The sequence below is a fragment of the Patagioenas fasciata genome, unplaced genomic scaffold (genome assembly GCF_037038585.1).
Source record: "Patagioenas fasciata isolate bPatFas1 unplaced genomic scaffold, bPatFas1.hap1 Unplaced_5, whole genome shotgun sequence".
Classification (NCBI taxonomy): domain Eukaryota; kingdom Metazoa; phylum Chordata; class Aves; order Columbiformes; family Columbidae; genus Patagioenas; species Patagioenas fasciata.
Genome location: NW_027288767.1, coordinates 2,120,640 through 2,144,650, shown reverse-complemented (window position 1 = coordinate 2,144,650; position 24,011 = coordinate 2,120,640). Strand labels below are relative to the sequence as shown.

The window sequence follows — 24,011 nt, the reverse complement described above, 5'->3', positions numbered from 1 at the left end:
TATACAGGGGAAGCCTTGGGGGGCTTCAGTGCAGAAAACTGAGGTGCCAAAGTGCCCAAGTTCTTCAGGATCCAACTGTCAGCTGAGTGCGTGTTTTAGGATCCTAATATCTGATTGAGGTGCTGAATTGTTCCTGGACTCCCTTTTGGGCTCAGTGTTATAGAAAGATATAAAGCTCAGAAGTTTCTACACTTCTGTAAATGTTTCGGTCAAAGACATTGTTCTTAACCCCTCCATGAACTCCTCATTCTTCTCATCTGTTTCACTCATAATTGGTACCTTATGTGGCATCCCAGAGAAGCCCCAGGCAGGTACAAGAGTTTATGTATCATTCCCTCTCAATTTCTCTTCCGTCAGGTCCTAGTTTAAAGTTGTCATTGAAAAAAAGTCTTTGAGGATCTTGAAATAAAAAGGGAAGCTGAACAAAAGAAGCCCAGGAATGACTCAACTGCTAATGGTTCCCTCGCTCCTGGCTGGAGCGTGGCAGCTGAAGAAAGCGGCACGGCCGTCATTCCATCATGGTGTCTCCTGGCTGCTATTAGGAGTGTTACCATGGCGATGTTTAATTGGCTGTCTTACTCATGCAGCTGATGTCGATATGGTTCCTTACAGGGAAAAATTCGATTAATTGCTTTACTTTGAGATGGCAAACAGTAGTGAGGTTAGAGCGGTGAATAGAGAGAGATTTGCCCCTCGCTGAGGTGCTGTTTGCAGAGAGGTGAACTCTTCGGAAGGAGAGGAATGAGCAGAACAAAGCTGCAATCAGGCAAATATAAAAAACAATATAATATTAGTGAGTGAAGGTGTTAGGAGAGGTTTTACAGCTTCTGCCTTCTGGTTTTGGTTTTAAATCAAACATCTGATGTCCCAAAATCTTTAAAAGTGATATCAAGTGGTCAGTTTACAACTGAGCTGAGGCCAAGCTTATTGGGAGGTGCTACCCCTTCTCTGGGCCTGGTCAGGGAACGGAGCAGGCACAGGAGGGTTTTGGGATGTCCTGAAGAGCAACGCTGTGTGGGGAGAGGTGAGATGGGTAAAGGGAATAATGGGCCCATATTGTGATAGACTTTGGGGAGTGCGTTTGGGTGTTGGCTGTGTTGTGGATACCTGTACTGCCCTGTGTCTCTCTCACACATCAGACCTCTGCTGGGCTGGCTGGTTCAGAGATGGTGGAGCCTCTGGTGGTGTTTTTGCTGTGAGATGTGCTGAGCAGTGTCCCACAGGTGATGTCAAAAGCCAAGGTGAATGCAGGCAGTGCTGGGGACATTTCCCGCTCCTGAGTTGCTCTTCCTGACCCACGTTCATCATTGTCTCATGGAGCAAAGGTGTGAAGTCTTGCAACTCCTTTGCATTTTGACTTTCCACTCTCTTCAGCTCTTTTTTCTGCTTTGCCAGAGTTTGACTGAGATGGGAAATTGATATTGCCATGCTGATGTACTCCAAACAGTGTATAAAGCTTTATGCTGCCGGTAAAAAATAAAACAGTGATTAGCCCCATTTGTCACGAGGCCAAGAGTAACGAAGGAAGCACCGTTGTCTGATGTGTTTTTCATAAGTGAACGCTGATACTATAGTACTGTCTTGATTTCTAGGTGAAGAGCGTGCAGGATGCAATACGGGAGAAGAAGAAATCCTTCCATTTTCTTGGAGAAGACATCAACTTAGTACCATCAGTAGGCATTTTCATCACCATGAACCCTGGTTACGCAGGGCGAACAGAGCTACCTGAGAATTTAAAAGCTCTCTTCAGGTGAGTCCAGGTCAGGGTTTGTGACCTGGCAGAAACTGTCTTTTGGGACATCCAGGCTCGACCTCATGTCCTTGGGGAATTCACTTGCACAGGGCATTCGCAGGTAGTTTAAGCCTTGCACAACAGGCCTGGGTCTGGGCACGCACAGGCAGGGCAAAGGAGCTCTGTCCCTTGTCGTGGGGAAGGCAGAGGGTGACCTGGCTCATAAAAGAAGGCCTAGAAGATGAAGCTGCAAATGCGCTGCCTGTAAGACCTGTACTCAAGAAATACTTGTTCTGCAATGCCTCCTCACCTGTCATTTTAGGCCGTGTGCGATGGTTGTGCCAGACTTTGAGCTGATCTGTGAAATTATGTTGGTGGCTGAGGGATTCATCGAGGCCCGGGTGTTAGCCAGGAAGTTCATTACTCTCTACCAACTCTGCAAAGAGCTCCTGTCCAAGCAGGTGAGCCTGGTTCTGTGGCTGAGTGGTATGATGAATCTCCAAAATCAGCAGAAACATGGCACTGTGCTGCTCAGCTCCATGGCTAACGTTTCACAGCTTTTATTTAATGGCTGCATTTGCACTGGCTGCTGGGGGAGGAGAGGGTTGGTGATCATCGGAGCAATAAAATTTTCAGACTGCTTTACTGGAGCATCTGCAGGGACAAAAGCATTTGACCAGCTGCATTAATGGGAGACCTTTCAGTGAGTTTAAATGGCACCATGTTTGGGGTAGTATTCAGTGACCTTTTGCTTTCCAGTCTCTTCCTATTGATTCTCCTGCCTGCAAAGGGTTTATGGTGTCCCTCTCTGAGTTCAGCCTTAGGCTGGTTCCAGGTCTTGTTAGAGTTACTGTCAGTGCAAAGCAAATCAGATTTTTCCTTGTCATTATTTGTGTAGATCGAAGCTGGGTCCAGAGGAGACCTGAATCAGGATTCCTGATGATACAAACCTGATCTTGGCTGTGCCAGCATGAGGCTGGGTGGGATATGCTCTGTCGCAGAAACTTGGTGCTGTGCCTTGAGGGGCCTGGTGGAAGCCATGGCCTCCCACACAGAGCAGTCAGCTGTCGAGCTGTGCTCTGGAGGGTGTTAACAGGACAGAAATATGAACAGTTGTTTGTTGGCTTGAGAGTTCTTCTCATGCCGTTTTGTGGTACTTTTTCAGCAATGTCTTTACTGACCCCTTATTCCTGGACCTCCTCTGAGACCAAACAGGCTTGTCATCTTGTGATGGGCAGGGTGGAGAAACTTGGGTCTTTGGGGCCTCATAATGGACTAACAAGCCTTTCACCTTGGTGGCTCCTGCAGATGCAGGGGGCTGGCTGGCCTTGCTATAGGTGCTTTATGATTTAGGTGAAACAAATTGCTTTGGTCTCTGGAGTGCAAATCCTGCTGCTGTCTTACTGCCAACTGTGAGCCCATGTGATGGTCTGAACAGCTGAATTATTTGACTCTTTAATACTGTCCCTGACGGGAATCTCACCTACTGAGATGGAAACCAGGTCACTCAGGCTGGAGAAGGTCTCTGGCCACAATGCAAATAACAGATTTAGATGTATTTTCATTGCTTACTAGTCTGGCAGTTTGGGAATGGTGGTTCTTCACCCTACATGGTGCTGTCTAAGCATAAACTCATGCCTCTTTTTTTTTCTTCCTCTGGTGTAGGATCACTACGACTGGGGCTTGCGTGCCATTAAGTCAGTGCTGGTTGTTGCTGGCTCCCTCAAGCGAGATGACCCAGAGCGACCCGAAGACCAGGTTCTGATGCGCTCTCTTCGTGACTTCAACATCCCCAAGATTGTGACGGATGATGTGCCGGTGTTTATGGGGCTGATTGGGGATCTGTTCCCTGCACTGGATGTGCCTCGGAAGCGTGACCTGAATTTTGAGTCGTTTGTGAGGCAGGCTGTGCTGGACCTCCGGCTGCAGGCTGAGGACAACTTTGTGCTCAAAGTAAGACCAAGAGATCTTCTGCTACACCCACGTCGCCATCAAATCATTTGGGTTTTCTCAAACAGCTTTGCTTCTACAAAGAGAGCTCTGCACAGCATTGTCCTTGCAGGCAGATCTCGCTGGAGGGCAGTCAGCTGTGCTGGGTCTGAGGCAGCTGCACCTGCTCCTGAAGTCAGCACTGGATCAGTCTCTGGGCTTCCAAAGGGGCCAACTTTTGTAGGCTCATGAAAGTGTAGCCCCTGGAGAGCAGGGCCTCATCAGGTGGTGGTTGTCAAGTATAAACAGCGCTGAAAGTTTATCTGCAGGCTGAGGATTTCACCCATTGTGATTAGAGTGGCTGGACCAAACTCAATTGTCAAATCTGCTTGTGTCTCAGGGTCACGTCTTTCTAAAGAGGTGGCCCAGTGGGACCTATTTTATAGACCTGAACTTCAGTTTGGCATCTTTGTCTAAAATTTGGGAGTGTTTTTCTCAGGTGGTGCAGCTGGAGGAGTTGCTGACGGTCCGGCACTCTGTCTTCGTGGTGGGTAACGCGGGCACGGGCAAGTCTCAGGTGATGAGATCCCTGAACAGGACTTACCAGATAATGAAGCGACGTCCTGTCTGGACAGACCTCAACCCCAAGGCAGTCACCAATGATGAGCTCTTTGGCATCATTAACCCAGCAACAAGAGAATGGAAAGACGGTAAATGTCATTTCATGTCTGAAATATGTAGATAAAGACGGGTATTTTTAATGACTTTCCCGAGCAGCAGCAGGGTGACTGGTTCTTCATGTGCAGGTCTGAGAGCCCAGGTGCTTGTCTGCTGCCTACAGCCACATGACAGTTTGTTGTTGAAAGGATACACAGGATGTTTTAGCTCTTTGATCTTCACATGGGAAATATAGCATAAGCCTACTTGATCCTATTGCCCTAAGAATAATTTTAATGCCCATTAATACCAACACTTACCAGTTCCTAAGTGGGGCAGGCAGTTTTTGGGAGTTGGCTGGACCAGTGATGGAAGAGATGTCCCTCCTGCACTGTGGTGTGCGCTGGGACCCCAAAAAATGTCCCATCCCCAGGTTTTCATTGCTGATAGCACGCACAGCAGCCTTAACGTCAGTTTTTCCACTCAGTATGGCTGCCCGATCTCTGTAGCACACCAGCGTTTGCCAAGCTGTTGATCCTGCTTACTCCTGAGGAACATTTCAAACTTGCTGGAAGATTACAGAAAATCTGGAGTGGAAATGTTGGGTTGTGACTGATACATAAAGGCAGCTTCGATTTACGTGTGCGGCGGGTTTGGGAGGTGTGGGGGAGGTGAGGGAAGACATTACCATGAATCATCCACAGCAGCAGATGAGCTGCCACCCACCTCCCCTGGCCCCGCCATGGACCCTTCCCGACCCCCTGCTTTGCTCCAATGCCAGGTTAATTTCTTTCTAATTGTAATTAGGGAGCCTAAATCAAAGTGGCAGAGGGACGTGCAGGGTACAGCCTGAACTGTGCAGACTGGCTGCAGCAGTGGCTGCAGATCGAGGGCAGCGGTGACACCGAACAGCAGGAGGGACATTTTACAGGTGACTGTCCAGTGGTTTCTGGCCTGCGATGGTTTAAATGAAATAGTGGCACTCCTCCCTGAGCTTTCAAGGCAGATATTTTCTGCAGTAACCATTCCTGAAAATGTTGTTTTATGTTGTCAAAGACCAGCAAGGCAATCTTCACCACAGCCTAGCAAGAGGTGACCTGTTCCCTTACAGATCAGCCCCTGCTTTTCCGCTCCCCAGTTTTATCCTGTCACATTATCAGAAGTTGAAAAGGTCCTACAGGTTAGGTGGTAAAAGGTCCCATATGGGAATCCCAAAAGTGTTCTTTGCAGAACAAAACTCTTCTTTTAAACCCCAAGAGAGCCGTGTGCTGTGGATGCACAAGGTCAGGACAGAGGCGCTTTCCTCTCCCCGCTGCCGCGGTGTATCCGAGGGAAGCCCTGATGCCCTGAGACAGCAACTGTTTCTGATGCTAATAATGTCGGAGTGGTTCCCAAGGCGTGTGTCCAACACGTAAGGAACTGGCTGGAGGCAGAGGCGCTGAAGCGTTATTTTTGTTGACCCAGTCTCGGGATCACACACCTGTTCCAGGTGAGCCGTTCTGCATTTGCTGAGCACAAGCTTTGTCTTCAGTCAGATGGTGCCACTAGCTGTTCCTGATCTGGATCACAAAGAAATAGCTTGTCCTGGAGAAAAAAAGAAAAAAAAAAAGAGTTCTTGTCACAATTCACTGGAAGAGAGGCTTTTTTTTAATGTTTGCCTGATGTTTTTTCATGAAGACCAGCGTCTCCCGAGGTATTTTCACATGTAGAGGAGAGCAATAGTTTTGTGGAGTTTTCATTTGCTCTGCAGTGCTGCTGCTCTATTCCCAGCCTTCGTGGTCTTCTTAACATTCATTATTTACTCCCCTTGAGACTCTGTATCCTCTCTCTCCTTGATTTTACCAACATTTTGTTCTGTCATTCAATGTCATTCTGTGCTTGTTCTCCCCTCAGTCTCACTAAAGCCATGACCCAGCGTTTAATGCATCTTGATTGCCCTGATACACTTTGAGCCACAAAAAAATATTTATAAGGATTTCCTAGGCATATTCAGGTGGTTTTCTCTGCATTGTATAACTCATGCCGCCTTTTGCCTTTGAGTAGCTACTCTACATTTTTCTTATCCCTTATGATTCTCGGTGGGAATGAAGCTCGTGCGTAGGTCTGCAATCATTTTCAGTAGTGATAACTGAGAACCCTTTTTTCACTTTAAAGCAAACTAGAACCGTATTGTGATATAGTAATATTTACGTATAGGCACATAGAGTTGTGCATGTTTGAGAGGAAAGCATTAATTAGAGTAATTTTTACTGTGTTGCTGGAGAAAACCGTTAGAGCAGGTGTCAAGTTCAGTGTTCATCACCATCTTCCTGTCACCCTCCCAGGCCTGTTTTCATCAGTCATGCGAGAGCTGGCCAACATCACGCATGACGGTCCCAAGTGGATGGTACTAGATGGAGATATTGATCCAATGTGGATTGAGTCTCTTAATACTGTGATGGATGATAATAAGGTAATGAATATAAGTTAAAGAAGGAGATATTCTTTGACTGCATGGCATGGTTCAGCCTAAAAATGCAGATGCTGAAATAACACCTCCTAGAATAATGCGGTTGTGTTTCTTCAGATACACCAAACAATATCACATATAGAAAATGGTGCATGAGGGGAAATAGCTCAAATCATGGTTTCATTGTAATTTCCCTTCCTGGAACTGGGCTCATGGATAATCACAGATGTCCTGATTGTAACTCCAGGCCCTTCAAAAATAGGGTGGGGTCATAATTCCACACCTTTTTCCGCCGCTCGAAGGGAGTGCTGTTCCTTTGAGTCATGGAAGACAGTTCTACTACCTGCTGGAAATCAGCTGCATTCCCTCAAGGAACTGTGCTGGCAGCAACCAAGCTTTTTAGTGCAAAGTGCTGAATGCTTTTCATTCCTGTTCCTGGGGAAGATGTCATTCTGTCTGTCTGTCTGCCCAATGCAGGTGCTGACCCTGGCGAGCAATGAGAGAATCCCTCTGAACCCAACGATGCGGTTGGTGTTTGAGATCAGCCACCTGCGCACAGCCACCCCAGCAACCGTGTCCCGAGCGGGTGAGTCCTGGCCTGAGCTCCGCACTGGGATTTGCCGTGAACCCAGGAGGATCTCGTGCCATTAACCAGTCTTCTGTTGGCCAACTTGACTCCTGTTGCAAGTACCCAACCTGAGATCACAGCGGCCGTGGGTGGACAGGGCAGGTTTCTGACAGACAAACTGAGGATCCTGACCCCAAATGCACATGTGGAGCTGTCATCATCCTGGAGATTTACCCAGAGCACTCTGACTGTTGGTGGGTGATCATGGCTTCAGCGTTGCTGAGTGCTCCTGTTGTGCAAAGCCCTTTGGATGGACTTTATGAGGAGAAGGACAGTATCTGTCTCAAAGAGTTCTTGATCTTCTGAAGAAGTGCATGAAGTATGGGAGAAGGGAATGGAGGTGTCCCCTAGTTTTACACATGGGGAAATGGGGCCCAGAGCAATGAAACTGCTCAGACAAGACAATGTTCTGAATTTAGGGCAAGGTCATGAAAAGCGCCGTGGTTTCAAGGGTGAAGTTTCTTCACTGTTCATGTTTCTACTCTGCAGTGGGGCAGGAAAAGGGGGCAGGTAATGGGACGTCCCGTCATATTTGATAGGGTTTTAGTTGTGTGAAAGTACCTGGTAAACTCTGCTGGAAGAAAGGAACAGTTTCTGCTATGTCTTTACTATATGTTCTCTCTTACCCTGGGCCTAAAGGGATCCTGTACATCAACCCGTCGGATCTGGGCTGGAATCCTCCAGTGAGCAGCTGGATCGACAGGCGAGAGATCCAGTCCGAAAGAGCCAACCTGACCATTTTGTTTGATAAGTACCTGCCCATTTGCCTGGACACCCTCAGAACAAGGTACCATCTGATGAGTGATTGTGTCACCCGTGGTGAGGGCATGGGGACACCTGCCACTGTCCAGCCCAGCTGTGCTGCGCTGGGTTGTGCTGCACATGATCCTCCTTGCCCCTGGAAGCCCTGAGCATCATTGGCTTAAGCTCAGAGAACCAGCAGGGCGAGGTGGGCAAAGTGACGCTCCTGCCTGTATCGTGTTGGTCAGATCTGGTTTTCATCTGATTTTGATTTGATTTTTATTGTATTTCCTGTATCAACTCTCTATCTCTTGGAAAATAATTCCGGCAGATCCCAAAGAGAAAGCTTTTCAGCCTCCTGATGTGTCAGGCTAGACCTGAGCCCACTCCACAAGTTATTTTTCATTAAGAACTTGGGTATTTGGAAGGGTCCTAGTGCTTCTTGGCTTGATTTGGCTTTAAAGCAGTGTCCACAGGGAAGTCATGTGGTTCTTGCTTATCATCATGTGAAACCATTCTCTTTCTCATACTGTGGTGAGGACTGGCCAAAGTAGAGTCCCAGAAAACTTAAGGGAGCATCTCCCATCCTCTACTTGCTTCCTATAGTTGCACTTTCCTTTAAAAACAAAAGAAAAATCAGTGAGCATGGGAGATGTCAGCCAAAAGGGGGATGTGTCAGAAGGGTCTGGAATCAGGACTTAAACATTGTGCTAGGGAACTTCTCTCTGTGGGACCAAGTTGGTTTTGACTGTTGGTAGCAAAGTCAATCGGACGTTTCCCATTCTGTTTGCTGAACATTGTCTCAGAGCGTGAAATCCACGGGATTAGCTGCAGGCAACCCTGAGCTGAGTGTTTTGGTAGCTTGCTTAATTCAGAAATCGTAGAACCAACCTTTCAAATAGCTATAGTTACTTTATGGAGGACTTCAGTGCAGCTACAATATTAGTTTGGAATTCTGTAAGTGTAGCTTAAATGAATGTAAAATGGCAAGATGAAAGGGTTTATTTTATTACTCCTCTATTTGACCGCTTTTGAACTCATCGTGCTCGCAGGAAATCATTGCCTTTAGCAAGTCTTCCATTCTGCTTCTTTCAAGAAGATCAAAGTTTTAAAATGCTTGAAACTTCTGATTATTGTTATTACTTGTATATGTGCCGGTGCCAGCGGGTCTGAGTGTGAGAATGGGTGTTCTCTTTATTGTACCTGGGAATAGGACACGTACCGCTGACAAGCAGAATGCCAGTATTCTGAAAGAGCATTTCTAGTCTTCCTGGGTTGTGATGGACGTATTGCTTTCTAATTTCCATCCCTTAGATTTAAGAAGATTATTCCCATTCCTGAACAGAGTATGGTTCAGATGTTGTGCTACCTCCTTGAATGTCTCCTGGCAGAGGAGAACACACCTCCTGACTGTCCCAAGGAGCTTTATGAACTTTACTTTGTCTTTGCTGCCGTCTGGGCCTTTGGTGGATCAATGTTTCGAGATCAGGTAAGACGGAAGATGCCTCTTCAGCATCTTTCACACAGTTTGTTTGTGTGGTTTTGTGTTGTTTTGATTTCTTCATACTTTCTGAAACATAGTGCTATGCCAGTAATGCTGTTTTCCTGGGGCTCTCATATAGGTGATAATAAACTAGAAACACTACAATTCCTTTTACGAAAGGCCTCGTTATCCAGGGTGTAACACCACCGGAGAACAGCTGAGGGGTCAGTGGTAAAGGTGGAGGGATGTTTGCTTATGCAGATGCATTTCACTGGGGAGAAACATAAGGTTAACTTATAGAAGCCTGTGGATGTGCATAATGTGATCAAATTAAGACTGATTTATCAGATGGATGTATCAGTGGAGCAGTCTTTCAGCCTTCTGACTGCACAGGTAGACGTGCTACATAACACAAACCAGCCGGTGTTTTGTCACCAGGGCAGAGCAGAGCCGGAGGAACAACCTCCCTTGGCCTGCTGGTCATACTTTTCCTAACGCACCCCAGGTGCCATTGACTTTCGTGGCCACAGGGGCACACCTACTCTTGGGTGGTTGCATCCCCTAGTCAGAGGACGCCTTATCCTCAGATCTAAAGTGTGCAGTCCTGATGTCTGGGTCTGCCCACACTGCACTGCTGTCAAGGGCTTGGAGATCCACGTCTGATCTCCGCTGGGCTTGTGTCAAACTCTGTGTTGTCTGGACTATGCGGGAGGTCTCTCCACGAATGTAACACCAGACACCCCTCCCCAGCTCGGGTGGAGGCACTGCCGTTCTTGATGGCTGCTCAAGTGCTCCCAGGGGTCTCTTTGTGTGTTTTCATGTACCTTAACGCCAGACCTAGAGTGTCTGCTGGTCTCTTCAGATTTGCTCCATGCCAAGGATCAGATGCTTCAGGAAGTGCTGAACAACACAGCTCAAGCTCAGCTGGGTGCTCACTTGGTGCCATCACACCTTGTGACCATTGAATGACCTGTGCGAGACCAGCTTCCTTGGTCCTTGTGGAGCCTCCATTTCCCATGTGCCAGCTGGGAAATACTCAGCCTTAGTGTTGCCAGTCTAGGATGACTTAAAGAAACAAAACAAAACACAATAAAGCCTGGGAAGCACTACTTGTCTTTGCTTCAGCAGTACAAGCGCAAGTATGCTGGTGTGCGGTGCTGTGGCAGCTGGCCGCTGTGTTCCCCATGCCGCACAGTCAGTCTCGGGTGCATCAGGCCGGGCTCCTGCCTGCGGTAGTGGCTCTGGGTGGGCTGCAGGAGCAGCTGCAGGCACAGCGACCCTCCGGGAGGCTCCGCCGGGAGCCTGGCTGTGCGTTACTGCCCGCGATGCTCTGTAAATGTCAGAGCTGAGAGTGCGAGGATACAGCAGTCCGAGCAATGGGGAGCCTGATGAAAAATGATCCAATATAAAATCTGTTTATTGCTTTCCACCGAAGGTGCCCTTCGCGCTGACCTTTCGCGGCCGAAATGTCAGGAGAAACAGTCTGGGAGGCTTCCCACTACTCGGTGCTTGTTGGTGGGTAGCGGGGCCCCTGTATAAAAACAGATGATAGATTTGCCATTTCCTGGCTCTGAAATTAGCGGTAATCCATATGGGGTTTTTATTAAGGAAGTGGTTTGAATTCCACACCGTTCTGGCAATAGAGCTGGGGCTGGAGTGGCTCCATTGAACCGCGGGGTCAGGGAGGGCGGGCAGCGCGGCACAGCGCGCTTGCAGGCGGTCTGGCTGTGCGGGGTAAGGGCACCCTTGTGGGAAAGCTTTTAGCAGCCACGCACGTCCCGCTCCACTGCGGGCTACTCTGCTGCCGCTGCTGAGGAGTTATAACAACAGGAGAACGGAGAATTACAGGGATTCTGCCTCTCTGAATAGCACGAGTCTGCAAAATCGTGGATACTATTAATGTGTTTTTCAAATCCACTGGTCTTTTGAGGGACTGTGGCTCAGGAGGCTTTATGGAGGACACTTGGTTCAGTTCAGCAACAAACCCAGGTTTCCTTATGGAGGCCGAGCAGCCTATGGACAATGTGTTGGTGACCCCACATTGTATGGCTATGGGGAGGAGAGACCCGCAGACACCCCAGGAACAAACTGTGCTGTTAAAACGGGCTAAATGATGCGTCCGGTATTTCACAAACATCTTTCTCACAGCAATTTTCCTCTCCTCCTCCCCTCCACCTCTCTCCAGTTCCCATTGTCCACATGGGAAGGTGTTTGGGCAGAATGGCTGGCCCAATGTCATACAGGAGACCTAGGGCAGAGGAGGGGACTAAGCACATTTTGTGAGTCCTGACCCAGCATCTAAAGCAAAACTGTCACCCCAGTTGAAAAAATTCAGATGCTCCAAAATCTCCATGTGTAGAAAGATACAATGGGGAAAAGCAAGGAAACGGGTGCTTTGAGGGGAATGTGGCAGCGCAGAATCACGGCGGGGTCAAAGGGGCAGCCCCTCGCTGCTGCTTTGGTACGCTGGTGTCTGCAGTCCTGCTTGTCTGAAACGTTGTGGCTTGAAAAGAAGCCAGAAGACAACAACTCACTCTGAATAGAGTGGTGTGATTGATGAGGAAAGGCTTTGGTATGCATGCTGTGACTGACCATGAGCACAGATGTAGACGGATGTTGTGTCCTTGTCTGTTGGAAGAAGTAGGCACCAAGAATCAATCAAGTGGTCTGTTTAGTCATAGGCACGTATTTCTCTTTTTCAAATTGATCCATCTATCTAGTCTCAGACATACCAAGAGTGATCAACACAGAGGATGAATTATTTAGATGAATAAATAGGACTGATGAGCAGAAATGAAGAAAATGAAAAATTAGGCTTAATAGCAGGAAAAATGATAAGAACTTTATGCTGTGGAATATATTTTAAGGACTAATCCCGCTCTGGTGGACTGGGATAGATAACATTCTCCATTACTAATTAATTGATCCAGATTAGTGTATTTTCTCCACTTTTTGTCTTATAGCTTGTGGACTACAGAGTGGAGTTCAGCAAGTGGTGGGTGGCAGAATTCAAGACTATCAAGTTTCCCTCTCAGGGCACAGTCTTTGACTTCTACATTGATCCAGAAACGAAGAAGTTTGAACCTTGGTCTAAACTTATTCCTCAGTTTGAATTTGATCCAGAAATGCCCTTACAGGTATGTGAACCTTGCACGTGTTTTGTCTGGGAAGAGCACATGCATTTTAGTGACTGTATGCAGGCATTTCAATTGAAGTCTCATTCGAGGTCAAGCACTTCATAATAAGAATGGCATTCCGTCCTGGTTTTGTTAAAAACAAGTTTCTCTTTTAGTGAATTTGCCTGTCAGGTAAAACCTTCATATCAGCTGCGTTTTCCTGGAGAACCAGATCCATGTTTTGGTAAACATAGCAATGGAATGTGAGGTTATTGATAAGGACAGATTCGCATCTCGCGAGAGGGGCAATGAGAAACAGGTGACCAAGAAACTGACAAACAGAGTATAACATCCCATTCACGTGAATACTTCATATAAAAGTGGGAGATCACGAGGATCTCGTCCATTTTGCTTATGGCCGAGATTAGGAGAGGACCTTGCTGGTCGTCCCTGCGAACTGAGGCCTCATGACAGACTGAATCCAGCTCCGGTTGGCTGCACAGTCCAGTCCAGGACTTCAGGTGCCAGCTCTGCAGTTGCTGGGGCTTTCAAGATTGGTTTTGTATATTTTGTATTATTTTCTCTATTCTTATTAGTAGCATTAGTAAAACATTTTTAATTTTTCCAATTCTCTTCTATCTATCCTTCTTTCCCTCCCAATCACCTGTCCTGAGTGGGAATGGGGGAGAGAGAGGGGCTGAAGGTGGGGGAGAGGGGGCTAACAACACATCTGCCATGGTTGTATTGTCACCCCACAATCAAAACCCTTGACACATTCTTTATGAAGTACAACTCAATTACCCATCTTTCTTTACTGTACTTTGACTGTGAAGACTCATCCTCCATCCATCTTCCAGAGCTGAGTGATGTACATGAGGCGCAGGCTCAGAGACACCTATGAGCCAGGGCTGGTGTGCCCAGGGTGCGGGATGGAGGTGCGTTTGGCCTGCAGAGAGAAGCAGGATGTGGGACAACGTAGTGACAAAGTCCCTGAGACACCATCTCGTCATTCTGCGTGGCTGAAAATAGGGTTGTTTATATGATTTGGACGAAAAATGAGAGTTGCTGCAGGTAGTGAATTGCGTTTGCCAGCTATGCCTTTCTTTCCTTTTAGAGGTGCCACAGTGAGCAGATGACTTGTAAAAATTGTTACCATTTTAGCAAAATGTGTGTTTGCGGGGAGATCCAGATGTTGCTCTCAGCATCCCGCTGTCATTGTTTCGTCTGTACAGATGGTTTGACTTGAATGGTTGGTAGCAGTGTATTGTTCCCTTCCTAGCGCCATCTAGAAACTCAGGTCACCGCACTCATTCCTGGCTCTCCCAGTTTGATGTCTCCTCAGAACATGGCAGTGGGGTGGTGCCACAGATGGGTACACTTACCTGCTCGTTTTGCCCCTCTCAGGCTTGCCTGGTGCCCACCACCGAGACGGTCCGTGTGCGGTACTTCATGGACAGGCTCCTGGAGCGCCGGCGCCCCGTGATGCTGGTGGGCAACGCCGGCACGGGGAAGTCTGTGCTGGTGGGGGACAAGCTCTGCTCGCTGGATACAGACGCCTATGTGGTGAAGAAGGTCCCGTTTAACTACTACGCCACCTCTGCCATGCTGCAAGGTAAGACAATGGCTGAGATGTGGGACTTCTGCCTGGCGGGTCACCAAATTCCTGGGGTGTCCGTCGGGGTTTGGAGCTGGGTGTGCACTGTGGGCACTGCACTGGCACCCACTGACTCTTAAACACCACTGTGAAACTCACTGGTCCGCAGACTCCTGGTTTTATGGAAAATGGCATTTCCCAACATGAGGGATTGAATTCTGAACACCACGACTCTGGTTCAGGGCTGTGCAAAGCACACACTTAAATCTGCTGCTGTTCTCTACAGCACACAGCTCGTACTTGACTTGAGGTGTGTCTTTAATACGCTTGAATTTAAGCCCGTGCTGAATAGAATGGGTTGCTTGGCTGGGATCTAAGCTGTCCTCAGAGTGCAATGATGGGAATTGCATCCCAGTTGTCAGTGAGGACAGTGCTAATGGGGATGTGCAGGTGCTGCTGGTTCCTGGGCTGTCCCCCGCATCCTGATGCAGCCCCGTGTGCTCCCACGGAGCGGGTGCCACATCCCACCGCCCCAGGGGACACGGCTGCTGACCCTGGGAGGCTCTGACCTGGGGAAGCCCATGAGAATATCTTTGATGAGGATTTTGGCACATCAGTGAAAGATGAAGTTTGAGACCAGGATAAGGTCAGTTCTGCTGTGTAGTCTTTTCACAGATGAAGAGAAAGAGGGAATTGTTGAAAAGTGACTCATTTTGGAATGGTATTTTCACTTTCAGTTGACCTAAAGAGAGAGGATAATTTTCTACATGTATTTATTAATCAGGAATGAAACAACCTTGCTTGTTTTGAGTTGAACAACAGCTGTGGGTCACTGTAAACCAAAATAACTTCCTTTATGGAGTTTGGTCAGACCCAAGTGTCCTGAAATCCCTTTACTCCCTCTACAGGACCAGCACCAGTGAGACCAAGGTTTTAACCTTCACCATGTGGGTTTTTCCTGGCCAGGTGGCCCTGGGGCGAACACACTCACGGCCATGAGCATCACAGCCCCTGTCTGTGCTCTGCTGGGCTCCCGACACTGCAGATGTTTTAAGGAAGGTGTCAGAGTTTAAAGTTGCCCTGTGGGACTGATCCACTCGCAGAGGTGACAGCACAGGCTCAGCCCACACTGTGTCACCTGGGGCTGTGTCGTGGAGTCACGGCAGCTTTCTGGGGCAGGTCTGAAGGGTTTTGGGTCTTGCTAGTGTGTGATGGCTGCAGTCTCCCTCCTCCCTCCCAGGTGCCCCTTTGCTTTTTTCCCTGTGTTGGGGTCTCTGCAAAATGCCCTTGAGCTGCTAAATGGGCTGAGCTGTCTGTCTGTCTGTCTGTCTGTCTGTCTCTCTGTCCAGCTGCCTGGGTGGGGGACAAAGATGCTGAGGGACCTAGAGATTCTTTCTTATGGGGAGAGACTGAGAGCTCTGGGGCTGTTGAGCTGGAGAAGAGAAGCTGAGAGGGATCTGATCAATGGGATCAATATCTCAGGGTGGCTGTCAGAGGATGGACCAGACTCTGTTCAGTGGTGCCCAACGCCAGGGTGAGGGGCAGCGGGCACAGACTGAAACACAGGAGGCTCCATCTGAACATGAGCAGAAACTTGTTTGCTGGGAGGTGCCAGAGCCTGGCCCAGGCTGCCCAGAGCGGGTGTGGAGTCTCCTTCTGTGAGACATTGAAACCCGCCTGGACCCACCTGTGTGATCTGCTCTGTGACCCTGCGTGAGCAGGGCTTGGACTGGGGATCTGCAGAGGTCCCTTCAGCCCAACCAGCCTGGGATCCTGTGATTCTGTGAATGTGCAGCCGTTTGTCTCCAGCTGGATGGGCGAGTGTGTGCAGGTGTTATTTGTACAGGCAGACCTGGCACCGTGTCCCTGGTCATGAGCTGTGGGCTGAGTCAGTGATTTTCTTCCCCTGCACAGAGGAGCAAGTTGTCTTGTGTGTGGATGAAGATGTGGTGGTGAGATTTGCATTGAGAAGCATGATTTATACTGCTTGGCCTGGATCCCTGCTGCTCATTTTTTAGAGTTAATTTGTCCCTTTTTGTGTAGTTTGTCACTTGGCTGCTTTATTCTTTTCCCCAGCAGGCACATCTTTAAATTTGTAAAACATGGGCACAAAGTAATTTTGGATTTTTTCTTACTTAAAAAAGATCCTAACCTGAGTTCCAGTAGTTCCTTAGACAAGGTGCCTGTTGCTGCAGAGATGTATAAGATGCAGCCCTTAGGGGAAGCAGAGTTGTTGTTCAACCCATCCCTGCATCCTGTGGCTTCCAGAAGCGCCGTGTGCACAGGGGTTAAAAGGAGCCCAACACTCTCTCTGCCTGAACCTGGGGCCAGTTTGGGGATTTTCTGTAGTTTATTGTGACTAAATACCACATTCTGTGGCATTTGCCCTGGGCCTCGCTCTGCTTCGTGCCCTCTTGGGCCTCTGCCCCTCCATCAGATGTAGCCCTGACTTCTGTCATTCAGAGAAATTGCAATAAATCTTGTGGTTTTTTTTGTTTGGGTTCTTTTTTTCCCTCTCCCTTGCTCACCAACCAGAAGGTACGAGGTGTCCAGACTGTTTCTTTGAGGTGCTGGTTTGAGTATGTGTCAGGATCTCACACAGACACACCGCCCCTTATTATTATTGTGAGATACGGCTTTGAATTAAAATACCACTTCCACGAACATGTCACTTGATCCCCAGTAATTGCATTTCAGTGTGATGAATCTCTTGCATACTTGTTTAACCTCAAAAAGGGCTGATTTTATATGTTAATTAGGGACTAATTAAATTTAAATTAAATGCTTATTTGAAACACTTAATTTAACTTGCTACCAGAAATTTCAAATATTGTGGTTTTATTGAACGGGGAGAGAGGCTCCGCTGAGGAAAGATTCATCATTTTTCGTAGCACAATCCATTCCTTTGTGCAGCAACTGTCTGTGACAAGAAATCAGCTGCGTTTTGAGTGGTGAGCAAGGCAAGCTGTCTGCAGTACACCCGAGCAGGAAAAACCCAGCGTTTTGAAAGGTCTGTGATCTGAAACAAACCAACGGAATATAAATCTTCCTTAACAACTTTTGCACGTGATAATAAATGGCTTAAAAAAACTCCCAGTCCCGTTTACATTTGCCAGTCTTCCCTAATTACAAAGAATTGCTACTTACCGTGTGCTGCTTTATAGCACCTTATAGGTCTGTTGCCAACCCAAAACTGCTAATGAAACAAATTCTTCGAGTAAGCACAGGGCAGAAAACCCACCCGGGGTCTGGGCAGAGGAGCGTTGCTTCCGTTTGCTTTTCCACTTACTGAGACAGTAAAGGTTGCCTGGGCTGCAATCAGAGGAATCAATAACCTATAGAACATGATGTGCAGCGACGTGGGGTGATTTTTATTAAATATCAGCCCAGGATTATAAATATTCCCCACGTTTTATGAGCTAGAGCAACATATGACCCCAGCCTTCTGCTAAAACAAATTAAAGTCTTCCAAGGCTTTGAAATGCGAAACTGTTCTCTCCGTGCTTTCCTTTGCGTGTGCGTGACCCTACTTGAAACTAGGTGGTAATTTGACAGCTCGTGCTGGAATTAAGTCTTGTCACATTATCTGGAGGGTTGGGTAACGCTGGTGAGAAGATCAGGGAACTTATGATTATTTGATGCATTTAAATAAAAGTGTCATGTTGGTTGTTCTGAAGATGTCCAGGAATTTGGCCCTGAGATCGCCTATTTTTGTCTAACAGGGTAAAAGATGCATATATTCACAAAACCAGCAGCTTTGCTCGTGGGCTTCTGTGCCCACAGCATCCATCTCCCTTTCTCCATCGCAGCGCCCAGTGCCTGCTGCCCTGGCCACGCTGCAGTTGCCGCATCGCCGGGGCAGGCAGCAGGGGATGCTCACTGCTCTGGCACAGCCACCTCTGCAAGCAAGATTTCGTTTAAAAAATTATGCAGAAGAGATTCAAAAGGCTTTATCTTGCATGAAAAGCTCTTGTTTGCTCTGAGGTAGACATGTTTTGTAGCAGACGAAGTTTGTTGTATTTTTGTTTGGAAGGAAGAGTTGAGAGCTTTCTGATTTAAGTCAAACCAAAGTGCTGACCAAGGGTCCCTGCAGGGCTCCCAGCTGCACTGTAGAATCATAGAATCAGTTTGGTTGGAAGAGACCTTCAGGATCATCGAGTCCAACCGTAACCCAGCTCTAGCACTCTAGTCCCTGAGAACCTCATCTCCACGTCTGTCCAACCCTCCAGGGCTGGTGACTCCAGCACTGCCCTGGGCAGCCTGTTCCAATGCCCCACAGCCCTTTGGGGAAGAAATTGTTCCCCAGATCCAGCCTCAGCCTCCCCTGGTGCAACTTGAGGCCGTTTCCTCTGCTCCTGGCGCTTGTTCCTGGGGAGCAGAGCCCGACCCCCCTGGCTCCAAGCTCCTTTCAGGCAGTTCAGAGATCAGAAGGTCTCCCCTCAGCTCCTGTTCTCCAGCTGAACCCCCAGGCCCCTCAGCTGCTCCTCATACAGCTGCAGCTGGGGGACATCTCAGCTCCTTGAGGGGCCGCTGTAGCTACACACAGCACAGCATTGAGCTGGGCTGAGAAATCATTTTTATTTTGCAGCAGTTGCTCTCCCAGTAGATGAGCTTTGCACCTCTGCCTCCCTACAGGTATGCTTGAGAAACCTCTGGAGAAAAAGGCTGGTAGGAATTATGGCCCTCCAGGTACCAAGGAGCTCGTGTACTTCATTGATGATCTCAACATGCCCGAGGTGGACGCTTACGGGACAGTGCAGCCCCATACGCTGATCCGGCAGCACCTGGACTACGGCCACTGGTAGGAGCCTGCTTGGGCTTGGTTGTCGGAGACCTTTTTGTTCAGCTCCAGTGCTGGGGAGTGGGTTTGAGAGAATCTCAAAGCGTGGGTCCCTCTTCCCATTGCATACTGCTGGGCTAGAGCTGGTTGGGAGGCTCTGGGTGAACTGAGAGTTGAGCACCCTCAGGGCTTCCCCTGTCCCCAGCAAACAAATTCACTTAGAATCACAAAACGTCCTGAGCTGGAAGGGACCCGCAAGGATCATCGAGTCCAGCTCCTGTCCCTGCACAGGACAACCCCACAGTTCACACCGTGTGTCCGAGGACGTTGTCCATCGCTTCTTTAATACCGCTTGATTGCTTACTCATAGCTGGGTTGAGAGGAGCTTTGCTCTGCTCTTGCTGTGGCTTGTGACTGTGGTCCCAGTGCAAAGCCTGCGAGGGGAGCGCGATGCTCGGCCTTGCTGCCCCGCGACGCTGAGAGCAGAGGCGGCTGTGGATTTGGCCTCAGCTGGGGTGAACCCCCCTGCTGTGAGCACCTAACATTGTCTTCTGTCAGGCAGCAGCAAACAACCATTATCTAGGCAGAGGTGATTTGAAGGAAAAGCAGTGACTGTTTTGGAAGGAGATTGGTGTGTTTTACACTTTAGCCAGCAGCTCTGTGTGGGACATGAATATTTGCATCTCTCCACAGGGAATACAGGGCAGGGACGCATTGCAATTTCCACTCTCCTCAGCTGTGTGCATGCCTGAGCTCTGCCAAAAGCTTCCGAGGAACAGAGACAGTGGAGCGGAGGCAGAAATCTTGGGCTGTGGGTGTCAGGGAAGTCAGGCAGATAGAGGGTGAGGGAGCTGCGAGGGAGCGTTGGAGGCACAAGGGGCTGCAGCGAGGAGTAGGGGGATGCAGTGAGGCGCAGAGGGATGCAACGAGGTGTGGGGGATGGAGTGAGGCATAGGGGGATGCAGCGAGGTGCGGTGGGATGCAGCAACGTACAGGGGATGCAGCGAGGTGCGGGGGGATGCAGCAACGTACAGGGGATGCAGCGAGGTGCGGGGGGATGCAGCAACGTACAGGGGATGCAGCGAGGTGCGGGGGGATGCAGCAACGTACAGGGGATGCAGCGAGGTGCGGGGGGATGCAGCAACGTACAGGGGATGCAGCGAGGTGCGGTGGGATGCAGCAACGTACAGGGGATGCAGCGAGGTGCGGGGGGATGCAGCAACGTACAGGGGATGCAGCGAGGTGTGGGCGGATGCAGCAACGTACAGGGGATGCAGCGAGGTGCGGTGGGATGCAGCAACGTACAGGGGATGCAGCGAGGTGCGGGCGGATGCAGCAACGTACAGGGGATGCAGCGAGGTGCGGGGGGATGCAGCAACGTACAGGGGATGCAGCGAGGTGCGGGGGGATGCAGCAACGTACAGGGGATGCAGCGAGGTGCGGGCGGATGCAGCAACGTACAGGGGATGCAGCGAGGTGCGGTGGGATGCAGCAACGTACAGGGGATGCAGCGAGGTGCGGGGGGATGCAGCAACGTACAGGGGATGCAGCGAGGTGCGGTGGGATGCAGCAACGTACAGGGGATGCAGCGAGGTGCGGGGGGATGCAGCAACGTACAGGGGATGCAGCGAGGTGCGGGGGGATGCAGCAACGTACAGGGGATGCAGCGAGGTGCGGGCGGATGCAGCATGCCATGGGTCCCCTCCCAGACACATCGAGGCCTTCTGCCCATGTGCTCAGCAGTGCCCACTGGGCACTGTATTGCATGCAGGAAGTTATCATCTCACCAATATAATAGGCTCAGGTAGGATCTCTCAGCAAAGCATATTTTATTAACGATTTTGCAAGGTCGGGTGTTCCACCTAAAGGTAGGCACACAAAACAGGGCAAAAAGCCACTGCTTATATCCACCCCTAATCCCAACTGCAAATTCCCTCCCCAGTTCCCCGTTGGTTGGGTACGGCAGGGTTTACAGACTACCTGACACTTCCTAGCTGCCAAGGCTCAGTTTACCTGTCTCACGACTCCATTCTAATAACCCTTCCCATTATTTCTTTATTTTCATTGAAGGTGTGTTTTCTTGACTGTCTGAATTTTAACCACTGGAATGGTTTTCAATTCCTCCACACCTGCTCTGGGCAGCCTGGGCCAGGCTCTGGCACCTCCCAGCAAACAAGTTTCTGCTCATGTTCAGATGGAGCCTCCTGTGTTTCAGTCTGTGCCCGCTGCCCCTCACCCTGGCGTTGGGCACCACTGAACAGAGTCTGGTCCATCCTCTGACACCCACCCTGAGATATTGATCCATTGATCAGATCCCTCTCAGCTTCTCTTCTCCAGCTCAACAGCCCCAGCTCTCTCAGTTTCTTGTCACAAGAAAGGTGCTCCAGATCCCTTAGCATCTTTGTAGCCACCGCTGGACTCTCTCCAGTAATTCCTTGTCCTTCTTAAACCAGGGAGCCCAGGACTCCCTGTCCTCCCCCGGCAGCAGCAGCCTGCTGACCCTTGTCATGTCCCACCTGGCGCTATGGTTGGGGGAAGTGTGGCTGAGATTTGTCAGTCCCCTGGGTTGGAAAAAAGTACATACAATCCTGAAGGTCCACAAACAAAAGACCTTTATTTTTTGTAGCTTGGTCCAATTGGCAAATGACTCAGTGGCAGAAGGATTTATGTTACTTAAGCTCAATCGATAAACAGTTTAGCAGCGAAAAGATTCACATGAAAGAGTTTTGTGGCACAAGTGGGGCTCTAAACCTTATGTTACTGTATTACTCACAAAAAGGAAGGCAAAGAAATAGGAATATAGGAAGGAAAGAGAGAGGAAGAAAAGAAGGGGAAAGGAAGGGGGAAGGAAATGGGAAGGGAAGGAAAAGGAAAGGGAAAGGAAAGGTCTCACCACCCTTAGGGCTCCGTGGTGTGTTTGAGGGGTTTGTAGTCTCAGGTCCAGTTCCTATGCAGGAATGCTTGGGTCTGTAGTCAGGGTTCAGCACCCTGTGGTGTGTGGTTCGGTTCCCGTGGTCAGCCCGGTGGGTGGAAGGGTCCCCAGGGTGGCACCCTGCCCGTGCTGGCACAGGTTTTATAGGGTTTATAGCCCTCGGGATCACCTGGGCTTTTGTGCAGGCGTCACTGGGGGTGATTGTGGAAGATGGGGGAGGCCCGGAGGGTCTCTCAGCCTGGGCCTTGACACCGTGTCGGGCCTGTCAGCGCACAGGCTGCGTGTCCTTCAACACAGCACTGCCTGTGTCACCCAGCCTTTGTCTGTGGCTGTCACCTCGGCCTTGACATGTAAATCACCATTCACCTGCTCACGATGGCCCGTCTCCCATGACTGGGTGTTGCAGGGCTGGGTTTGCCACAGTGTTTGAGAGTCACCCTTGTAGTCTCTCACACCCTGTCCCGGGTTGGGATCAAACCAGAGACACTCCTGCTGTTTTCTGCCATTTCCATGCAAGTGAAGAGTATGGCCCAGGGGCTTTGCTCAGTGCTTATTACTGATAGAAATATTAGCTACAGGTTGTTGAAGCTGAAGGATTTCCACCAGGAGCAGGACTCGCGTGTGCCAGGCCGTGTACAGATAGGCCGGCAACCTGGGCCTGGGCCTCATCTTGGCAAGACACAGAATTTGACCCCCTGAAGACAAGCGGCCTCTGGCAGCCCAGGGACATGTACTGAGAGAGGCAGTGGCCGTGGTCACTGTGCTGCTGCTTGTGTTTTGCCCGAAGGTACGACCGGACCAAGCTGTCGCTGAAGGAGATCACGAACGTGCAGTATGTGTCATGCGTGAACCCGACGGCGGGGAGCTTCACCATCAACCCTCGGCTGCAGGTAAAGCCCTGCACAACGGCAGGTGCATCGCTGGGTTTATTTTGGGGTGGATCATTTAAACGTGAGGTTAGAGGACAACCACTGGCAGATCCTGCTGTTGTTTTATCAGTACAAATGGCACGAATCTGTCGAGTGACTGTGATTCCTAATAGTGAAGCACCGAACTGGGTCCCTTATTCCCTTGTTTGTTTTTCCTCGCATTCTGCAGCTCCGTCAGAGGAGGAAGTCAAAAGTTGCCAGCCAGCTTAACACCTACTTTCAGGACAACCTTCTGGTCCATACAGGCAGATTTTGCCTTCATTTAGCTCGTATTTAGCTCTGAAGCATGGTGCATTAACGCCGCCTGCTTTCCAGAATTGTCTGATGCAGCTGTCAGTAAAAAGAGGTGTGGGGGAGAAACCCAAACGAAGAAAACAGACAAAACTAAAAAAAAACCCAAGCCACACCAAAACACAACAACAACAAAAACCCCAACAAACCCCAAACCAAGCAACCAAACAAAACCAACAAAACAAAGAACACCAAAACCAACCAACCAACCAAATCCCCCCAAAAACCTAACCGAACAAAAAAACCCCAAGCCAAACAAAAAGCAGTTCAAGCGCTGCTGATAACAGAAGATTTGGGAAGAGATCTTAAACATTAGACTTTGATTTTTGGGAGCTGCCAACCGATGGAGGGACTGGGTAGCAGTGAGCAAAATTCATTTCATCATGGAGAAACCTAATGACCAGAGTCAGCTTGGACCCTGGCTCCTCTTCAGCAAGGTGTGGAGTTAAAATGAAGTGTCCCATGGGCAACTTTGCAAGTTCCAAATTAGTAAAGAGGTCCTCTGGGAGATGGCACCTTCCAGGGGCTGCTCTTAATAGAGACAGTGACTGGGCTTTGTCAGAGGTCGGTGGGACCTTCAGAGCCCTTTGGCTCTTCAATGGACTGCACTTCCAGTGTAGCATTGGTGAGATGCAGTTGAAAATCCCTGGTTTAGTGAGCAGAGTGATGTCACTTCCCACCTGAGCTCTGCTGGCAAACTGGGAGAGGGAAATAACCTTGTTCAGGTGGACTGCAAATCAGAGAATCATA

The 24,011-nt window shown here is 49.3% G+C and overlaps 1 pseudogene; it reads left to right on the top strand.

Annotated features, from left to right (window-relative positions):
- The window catches only part of LOC139826876 (dynein axonemal heavy chain 9-like), a 57,760-nt pseudogene extending 34,110 nt beyond the window's left edge, over window positions 1-23,650 (top strand).
- The last annotated feature ends 361 nt before the right edge of the window (window positions 23,651-24,011 follow it).